The 9,749-nt window shown below is 37.2% G+C and overlaps 1 long non-coding RNA gene across 1 annotated transcript in view; it reads right to left on the bottom strand.

The window, feature by feature from the left end:
* Window positions 1-9,613: 9,613 nt before the first annotated feature.
* The window catches only part of LOC109380860 (uncharacterized), an 85,555-nt gene continuing 85,419 nt past the window's right edge, over window positions 9,614-9,749 (bottom strand). Inside the window, exon 3 of the long non-coding RNA XR_002123572.1 lies at window positions 9,614-9,733. This is a non-coding gene — a long non-coding RNA (uncharacterized LOC109380860). The remainder of the gene's footprint in view (window positions 9,734-9,749) is intronic.

Genomic DNA, 9,749 nt, shown 5'->3' with positions numbered 1-9,749 from the left:
TGTATTTATAAATTTTGATGGGTTTTTCCATATTATTTCTTAAAAATATGATGTAAATGACATTCCCAACTAGTGGTATTTGAGAATATTATTTTTCTCACACCTCCACTGCCCTTCTAACTCTCCACAGTGTAATTTTTGCTAGTCTAATGAGTAAGTATTAATTTAATTTTCTTCTAATGAGGTTCAGTGCCTGTTCATATTATTGATATTATTGTTCTTTTAGGCTTCCTTATCTGTCAGTTACCTATGTGTATCCTTGGCCCATTTACCCCCATGTAGTTGCTTTTTTCCTTATTAATTTCTAAAACTCTTTGAATATTATAGATTTTTGGTCATATTAGTTGTTTTATCTTTCCCCATCAATAGTTTATTCTTTGTGTTTATTCTTCTAATTTTCTGCCACAAAATTTAAAAAATAATCTTATACTATCACATCTCTCTCTCTCTCTCTCTCTTCTTTTACAAAATCTGGATTTCCTGTGTTAGTTTAAAAGGTCTTCCCATCTATTTTCTCAAATTTTCTTCTACATTAAATTCTTATTTCTATTTTTTTCTATTTGTAATATTTTAGTATTTATTTCCATTGGAAATTTATTTTTATATAAAGGTAGAGGGCCTAACTGTATTTTCTTTCAGATGGATAGCCAATTGTTTAAGCATCACATGTTCAATAAACGGTCTTTTCTCTAGTAAATTAAATTTCCACATATTCTAGTATCTGTTTTTCAATTATTTTCTCTAGTCCACTGGTCTATTTAGCTATTGTCAGGCCTGGGACATGTTTCTTTGAGTATAGTAGCTGTGTAGCATATTTTAACATCTGGCAAGTTGATGCTTTCCACTAATTATTATTATTCATAATTTTGGTCTAGTCTTCAACATTTAGACTTCCATGTAAATTTTAAAGGAATTTTATTTAAAAATCATCAAACAAGAGCAAAGCATATTGGGTTTATGGTTGTAATTAACTCAAATGTATATTCTAATCTTTGGTGGTTTGACAGTTTTGTGGTCTTTACATTCATTTAGATCTTGTCTTAGTTTCTTCCATAGCATTAATCTTCTTCATATTGGTCTCATATCTTTCTTCTTATGTTTCCTTTTAGAATAAAAGTAATCCAGTAAGACGAATAAAGCTAGAAAAATAAATTTGAAACCATTAACATAGCTGACCCTGGTGATAGGATTATGAATTATTTTTGCTTCTTCCATTTTTCTGTAGTTTCCAACTTTTCTATATTGATCATGCATTATTTTTATAGTGGTAAAAAGTTATTGCAATTTAGTTTTAAAAAAGAGTGGGAATAATAGTGTCTTGGGAAATTATATATACAATAGTTTCACATGGAATTCTACTGGTATCTCTGTAGATCAGTGATTCTCAAGGAGGAAAGATGGTGGGACATGGGCAGAGGCTCTTTGCTAGTGTTTTATATGCAATTTAAGAAAACATTTTCTTTATTAATCATTCTTTTAACCACAGCACCTAGCTAGCTGGTATCTAGACGCACTCTGAACAATTGATGAATGAATGAATGTTATAAAGCATTTTTAATTTGGAAAGCAAACTAAAAAGCGGTTATTTTCAAAATATTAAATGAGAAAATGAAATTTAATAAAAATATCTTGTTGGTTGGTGAGAGTATGCAAAAGGTGCATCTTCTCTTTTATGAATCAGTAACAAGAAGTTGTCCTAATGAAGCCAGTTCTCTTCAGAGGGTTCTATCTGGAGAAGAGCATGAGATTCATCTATTTATAGAAAAGATGAGGAACACTGTATTGAATTACAGTTGAGTCACATCTTATCTTTGTACTTCAGCACCTAGCACAGAGACTAGCACTTGATGAGTAAAGGAGTATTGGTAAAATAACTAAAAAATACTGGATTATTTATGGTGACTGAAGAATTGAGTATTATTAGGTTCCTCATTTTAAAAACATGCATGAGAATTCTGGATTTTTACCCATTACTAAAATATTATACTAGTGAGAAAAATTATACAAGGACTGGGAGAAAAAATTCCCGTTTGTCTTTGCCAACGGGCTAAATGTGGAGGTGATGGAGTGGATTTACTATTGAAAGGCCTGAAAGATAGGTTATGGTGCCCCAAAGAAGTCCCTGTAATTTGCTAACAATTAGTGTATCTGTTTAAATCAAGCAGTTTTATTGGATGTTCAAAATATCTTTCAGTTAGTTTCAATTTCAGCAGGAGAAAAGGAGAGCTGAGGAGAGTGAAATGCTGCTTGCTGTTTTGTTGGAATGTTTAAACTTCGTTTCTTTTCAGATGCATGTCTTTTGCAGTCCCTCCCCCTTCTCTTTCTCATCTTACCATTTCGCCCCCAGCTTCTTTCTTATCTTAGTCCTTCTTTCTTTCCTCCCCATCTTTGGGCGTTGGAAAAGCAGCTTGAATCAGGAAGAGGTTGGAAAGGTGGTAAAGAACCCCAGTCTTGCTAGTTCTTCATTTCTCTCATCACCTCCCTTTCATCAAGCTCTGCCTTTATCTGCAATCCTAGATACAATACAATCTGTAGTATTCATTCGTTCATTCATTTATTCAAAAAACATTGAGCTCCTACTATGTGGAGATAGTGAACAACAGAGACAAAAATCTTGCTTTTATGGAGCTTACATCTTATGGCAGAGGGCGACAGATGATAAATAACAAACTTAACAAGTAGGTAGAGATGTTCGGAAGATGGTAAGTGGTCTGGTAAAGACAAGGGGAAGCGGATGGGCTGTGTCGGTGTGGAGGGCGGATAACATAGGACAGTTAGGGTTAGCTCCCCTGAGAAGGGAGCATTTGAGCAGAGACAGGAGTGGGGTGAGGAAGTGAGACAGTGGATATCCGGGGAGGAACTTTCCAGGCAGAAGCTTTCCTCACAGGAGGCCACTGTGCTGGGAGCCCAGTAAGGGAGAGAAGGTCGCAGGGGTCGCAGGGGGCTGGGGCCAGGCAACTGCTCTTCAGTTCAAAGGATGATGCTTTGGATAAATTTAAATGAAAACTTTCTCAACTTTATTTTCACGCTATCTGTTGTATAAAACTCACTTTCATGTGAAAACTTGACTGGCAAGCAGGCTGCTAGATGGTTAACCTTTCCCTAGAACTTTAGGTAAATTTTGGTTTTTAAGTTTCTTTTTTTATTCACCCATAGAGAAAAAAAAAAACTATAAGGGAGCCATAGAAAATTAAAGCAGAGTTCTCCCAGAGCTAATGAGATAGAAATATGCTCAAGTTACCAGTGAGTATATTCATGTATTTCTCTTTTATGTTTCAGGGGCAGAGGGACTTGCTGTAGGATTTGTGATTGCTTAGAAATGTGACTTAATTAGTTACATGATTCAATTTGAAAGGTAGCTTTCAAAGACAAATGCAAGGCTCAAAACCTCGTGGTTGGTAACAGCAAAGAAGAGGGCATAGATGCTTATCGGGAGGACTAGGGTAACAGGCTGAATGTGAGTATTCAGGAAAGGGGTAGCAAGAAACATGTTTTGGTAACAAGATAGGACTTGGCATCACTTGTTACCGTTGCAAGTGGTTCTTCACGGCTGGAGTGCAGGGTTCTGTGGGGAGGCTGGGAGTAAGCAGATCCCTCAGGGGCTTGCTGTGTCCTACCCAAACCGAAACACCCAAAACTAGACACGCGTCTAGAAAGAGCACCCTGGCTGGAGTATGAAGCATGATGGAGTGGATAATGGATGGAGGGAGATTCCCGGGGAGAGATAGAAGGGGATTGGGCCATTCAAGTGTATCTGCTGGTAATTTTAAAAGTATGAAAGTTTAGGCAGCAAAATCAGGACAGATCTAGCAGCTCTTTTGGAAGGACAGGACTGGAAGGTTTGGACAGGACGATGCTAAAGGCATTTTTATTCATTCATTTAACATCTATGCACTGAGTGTCTGCTCAGCCCTAGCCAGCATGCCCAAGGCTGGGAGAGCAAGTCGCTGTGCAGGATGCTGGTAACATAAGGACTCTGGCCTCTCCTGCACAGAGCCCCGTTTAGCAGACTCATTGGTTTAGAGGTGCAAGTACAGGCTTTTGGCATATCCATGTTAACAGGACTTCACTCATGTTCAAAGGCAATTTATCCATCCAACCAATGTTTGTCAAATAAATGAACATATATTTTGTTGTGTCTATAACACCTTGCACATTCATTTATTTATACATTCACTCAAAATAAATAACATGGCATTGTAGTAGGTCCTCAGGGAGCTAGCTGTATGGGCCAAGTGTGTTTCATTTTATTTGAAGTAATTAAAGACATAGAAACCAGTCGAGTAATACCAGGCAAAGTATAATTTGCTTTCCAAAAAGCAGAGATACGTTCATTTCCAAAGAGATTCACCTGATTTGGAGGTATTGGGAGAGTCTTTCTAGGGAGATAGGTTATAACCAGCACCTTGGGGAATAGGTGGGAATAATTGAAGCAGACAGAGCTATATCTGAATGGATGGTAAGAGCCCCTGATTAAGGGATAGGTAGCTTTGGGCTGAGTACTATGTGTTCAGGGGACAGAGAAGCAGGAGGGGAGAGGGCTTGATGGAGAGTTGGCACATGTGTTCTGACGTGGAGACAAGGACACACCTGCCTGCTAAGACGGGTTGGCTTCCCTGTGTAAGCGACAGGTGGCTATTAGCGTTCCTTCAGCAGGCAAGTGACCAGGTTCTCACTGACAAGACCTCATGTGTAGGGAGGGTTAGATGGGGGAAGAGCCCGGTATAGGGACGAGGCAGGGATAATGCAGAGAGCAGGGCAGATAGGAATGAAGATAGAAGGAGGAGAGGGGAAAGCCACCCAAAGTTCTGTCTGTGGTGGGAAAGCTGGCACCTTTGGTAGAAAAGAGAAAGTGAGAAAATGCAAACCAACGCAGCGGAGAAAGAAGAGCTTTCAAATGAAGCGTTCCTTCGGGCTCAAATGCACCCCAGTGTAGGTGCTCTGCCAATGGTAATTCTGGAACTGAATGTGTCCAGGGATTTATAAATCCTCATGTTTCTGGATTTGAGCAACTTCGTAGTCTTCTTGCACTGAAATGAACATCTAGACTTCTCTAAAACTAGTGTCTTTGCATAAAACCATCATGACCCATCCTAAGTAGCATTCACTGTCATGTAAAGCCACTGAGGCAAAATCTTGTTTAACACTAATCATTATCTGAGCAAGTTGTCACTGTATCGTGTGATGTACTGGAGGCTTGGGAAGTAACCTATGAGCACTTTTTAGTGAACTATATTTTATAACATTTATTATAATCCTTTACCACTGGAAAGTTCATAAAAGCATGGCTATGGGTTATACTTATGTTGAAACAACATATACAAACTGTTAAAGGTTGGATAGCTTCAGGCTCCCAGTGCTAAAGAACTGTGTAGTTCTTTTAAGAGATAATTTGTTGTATTTTCTCAGGGTCATACACTTTAGATCTGTGGATTAGAGAGGAGCTGGAGGTTGGGTAGGCACTGGACCTATGGAACTGTTTAGAAAAACCCTTTAGATTGCATATGTAACCGAGTGCTTCTGGCTAAACTTAGAAAAGGCACTTGTTTGAAAACACTACTAAAATGGCAACAAAGGAATGAAAAAAAAGGCATAAAACCCATAAGAAGAGGAAACAATAGCTAACTGGAGTGATACATGAAATGCTAGAATGTGGAAAGTTGATGGGTGATTGGTAACCAACTTAGCAGATCAGTTCAAGTGAAACTGAAGCCTGAGAAGTAGGGGCAGCCATTGAAAAGCAAGTCCATCAAACTATGGTACCCCAGAAAGGCTTGGGGTTTGGAGGCAACAGGTGCCTCCCAAGGCTAGGGTTGAGATGAGTCTGAAATAGGAGAATTGGTTGAGAGGAGCCATCAGAGCTGCAAATACTCTCCAGATTCTGAATTCTCTATAGTTTAGTAAAGAGAGGTAATGTCTTCCTGGAAATGGAGAGATGAAATGAAGGCTGTCATGCTGCGTGGGAGACCCCCAGCTCCTCCCACGTCAATACCGACAGCAAGGCTTGTACCATCCAGGCAAGAATTTGGAAGCGTCATCTCTGAGGAAACTAACCAGCCCAAGACTGACATTTAAAGGTCCCCCAATGAAATAACTTAGTCCCCCTGTGGTTACTCTAGAGATGCATACATAGAAATATGACTGGACAATCAAGTATGACCAGATGACATTGGTAACACAACAGACACCCAAACACTCTCTCTCATTCTCTCTCTCTCTCTCTTTCTGTCTCTCTCTCTCTCTTTCTCACACACACACACACACACACACACACACACACGTTCTCGTTCTATTGGGGAAACAATATAGGATAAAGAACATCTTCTATCTTTCTTTCTTGTTCTGGGTCCATCCTAGTCTCTGTCCCTGCTCTTTCGCATTTTCAGATTTAAATGCAGAGTTATTACAGGTGGTGACACCTGGAATAAATTTATGGATATTTTCATAATTCAACTTTTAGAAATCTCTGGCAACCTAGGAAATATGCTTTGTTTGGTCATTTGAAGAGCTAAGTTTTTGGATTTTAAGTATTTTATCCTGGAGTGTCAGCAAATGAAATTAGGGAACATATTTGCTGTTGTTCTATGAATTTTGACTCAGTTCATATTCAGAGTGAAGGATTTAGAAGGATAAAATCTTTGATTTTGTGTGTGAGCCCATGGTGGTCTTTCTGTTATAGATTTATTACAATTCTCCTACCTCTGGCCTCTGATTAAGGAATTGTAGACTCTTCTTCATGACAACTCTTTAAATCCATATATATGTGTGTGTGTGTGTGTGTGTGTGTGTGTGTGTATATATATATATATATATATATATATATATATATATATATATATATATATATATATATTTCAGGGTAATTGGTCTTCTCTTGGTAGTTTTTGATGATTGGAGCTTTAGCTTTTGTGTTTGCTGAACCACTAATCACATGTTTTGAGGTCATGTGAGGGTGGTATATTTAATTGTGTCCCTCTGGCATTGTAAAACACCAAGAACACAGAATTTATTTAAAAGAGTTTTAAGTTTTTTTGTTTGCACTTCCAGGAAACTTTATGGCTATGTTCTTTAATTCGGGACTTTAGTTTGTGGATAAAGTCTCTAATTCTTAGTTTTCTCGGTAAATTCTTAGGAATTGGTAAGGCTCCCAAGATTATTGTTTGTCATACTTTTCTAATTAGTAGGAGAAAGCCATATAAATCTCAGATTTCTAAAATCTTGGTCTATTGCCTGTACTTGTGTTGGAACCAATGTGTTGTCTAATTCTTATTCAGTAATTGTGGCAACATATTGCATATAAATCAAATCACATTTGTACACATGTATCAAGCGTTTGCTATGTGGAAGACATTATGCAAGGGAGAAGTAAAGAAATGCAAGACCTGAATATTTGTCTTCTTGGTATGGGAGATTAGCTATGAAAGTTTAAATAATAAATATCTACATAACAGACGATATAAGAATTTTCAAACATTATTAACACTAATTATATGTAAAATTATTCCAGAATCCAAGTTAAGAGAAACGATCTTAAATTGAGTTGTACAAGAAAGAACTTATAAAAAGATAGATTTGTGTTGAAGGAGTGGATTTGGGCACGGGGAGAAGAAAGAGAGGAGTAAAAATAAAGAAGTGGAAAACTATGGGCATATTCGATGGACAGAGAGCAAGGAAATCAGGTGTATGGTGGGGGATGGGGCACTCTTAACCCAAAACCCCTGGCCCAGACAGGGTACTTGGATTGTAAGAAGCTGAAACCAACTCTGGCTCACTTAGGCAGAAAAGCAATTTATAATATTGGGTCTTCCAGCTCATGAACATGACACATCCCTCTGTTTATTTAAGCCTTACATAAGTTCTCTTTATTTTTTTTATAGTTTGAATAGTTTTCCATGTGGAAGACTTGCACATCTTCTCTTACATTTGTTTGTAGATAGTTGATACTTTTATGTTATTGTAAAAGATATTTAAAAAAATCAATTTCTAACTGTTGATGCAACAGAGAAATACATTTTTGTGAATTGACCTTGTATCCAGCAAACTTGCTAACTTATTTATTATAATAATTTTGTCTATAGATTCTTTAGAATTTTCCAAATATACAATCATGCCATGTGTGACTAATGCCATTTTAATTTCTTCTTCCTGGCTTTATGATTTTATTCTTTTTTTTTCTTGCCTTATTGCACTGACTTGGATCCTCTAACATAATGTGAATAGAAGGTGATGGTGGACATTCTTTTCTCACTTCTGATCTTGGGAGAACAGCTTTTACCATTTCACCATTAGGAATGATGTTTGCTCTACATTTTTCTTGCAGATACTTTTTGAAAAAAATCATTTTAAAGTAGTTAATCCTAACTAGTTGGCTCACAGTTATTTTTAAATTATAAATTAATACAAAATTTAATCAATTGACTTACCATTATACTATTTTATTATTACTATATTATTAATTAATATGATTTTATCAAAAAATTTTCTGCATCTATAGAAATGATCATATAAATATTATTTCTTGTTTTATGATGAATTGCATTAGTTGATTTTGAAATGAACTTTTCATATCTGAATTACATCCAACTTGAATTGTCATACATTGTCTTTTGTCAAAGGACAAGTTGATGAATCAAACTTAGAAATAAAGGACCCAGGATAGAAGACAGAGCCCCTTGACTGACAGTCTCCAATGGGACAGGAAAAGTTTACTCAAAGCCAAATCAGGAGGCAACAGATCTCTGTGACTAAGAGATGGACTCTGGACTCAGATGCCTGGTTAGAAATGCCTGTTCTTCTCTTACCTGGTGTGTGACCTTCATTCTTAGTGGCTTTTCTATAAATGAGGATAATGTTCTATCTGCCTCATAGGTTTACATTGAGGATTAAATCAAACAACACATTCAAGTGCAGGGATCACTTTAGACTATAGTAAGTGCTTTAACTTCAGCTATTATTATTGTTGTTAGAAAAAAATTGACTCTGACATCCTATAAAAGGGAAGGTCAGCTAAACATTGGTAAATCTGTTATTTATCAGAAAGATTTCCATCACTGAAGGCACTGAATAATTGTTTGAGGTTTGGGCCTGATCCAAAATCTTGAATAATTTTTAAAACTTATTTATGATAACTGAACTCTTCGATGACCTCTTACCTCTAAATTTTTTGACGTCTTTATTGAGGTATGATTGACATGCAGTAAACTGTATACTTAAGGTGTACAATTTGATAAGTTTGGACATGTTTATACACCCATGAAACCATTGCCATAATCAAGATAGGGGACATATTCACCCTCCATCTATAAAGTTTTGCTGTGCCTCCTTTTCAAACCTCTTGTTCTCATCCTTTTCTCACCCCACTGGCCACTAGGAAATGACCGCTGGTACTCTGGGGCAGTCTGAGCCTATCTCCAGAACCCCACAGAAAAATGACAAAAGTGCTTCCTCACTCTGGAGTTCTACTGGATTTTAATGAACATGGATGTAGTTTGTGCCACATAAACTCAGTACTAAAATACAGGGTTTTTGTTCCAGAAAAAGCAATGCTAAAAATGCATGTAGATGAAAGCATTTATTTGTTCAATTTCCAGCAACCAACATGAGATCTTACTAGGTCTGCCATGACTTTGATATTCCACAACCACTGGACCATCCTTTCGTGGTTCATTCATTGTCAGTCAATTCACCATGGAGCATATAGAGGGCCTCTGTGTCTCTGGCATTATGGCAGGAACTATAGGCAAGATACA

Source organism: Hipposideros armiger, unplaced genomic scaffold (genome assembly GCF_001890085.2).
Source record: "Hipposideros armiger isolate ML-2016 unplaced genomic scaffold, ASM189008v1 scaffold_41, whole genome shotgun sequence".
Lineage (NCBI taxonomy): Eukaryota > Metazoa > Chordata > Mammalia > Chiroptera > Hipposideridae > Hipposideros > Hipposideros armiger.
Note: the sequence above shows the minus strand (reverse complement) of the source record. Positions and strands in the feature narration are given on the sequence as shown.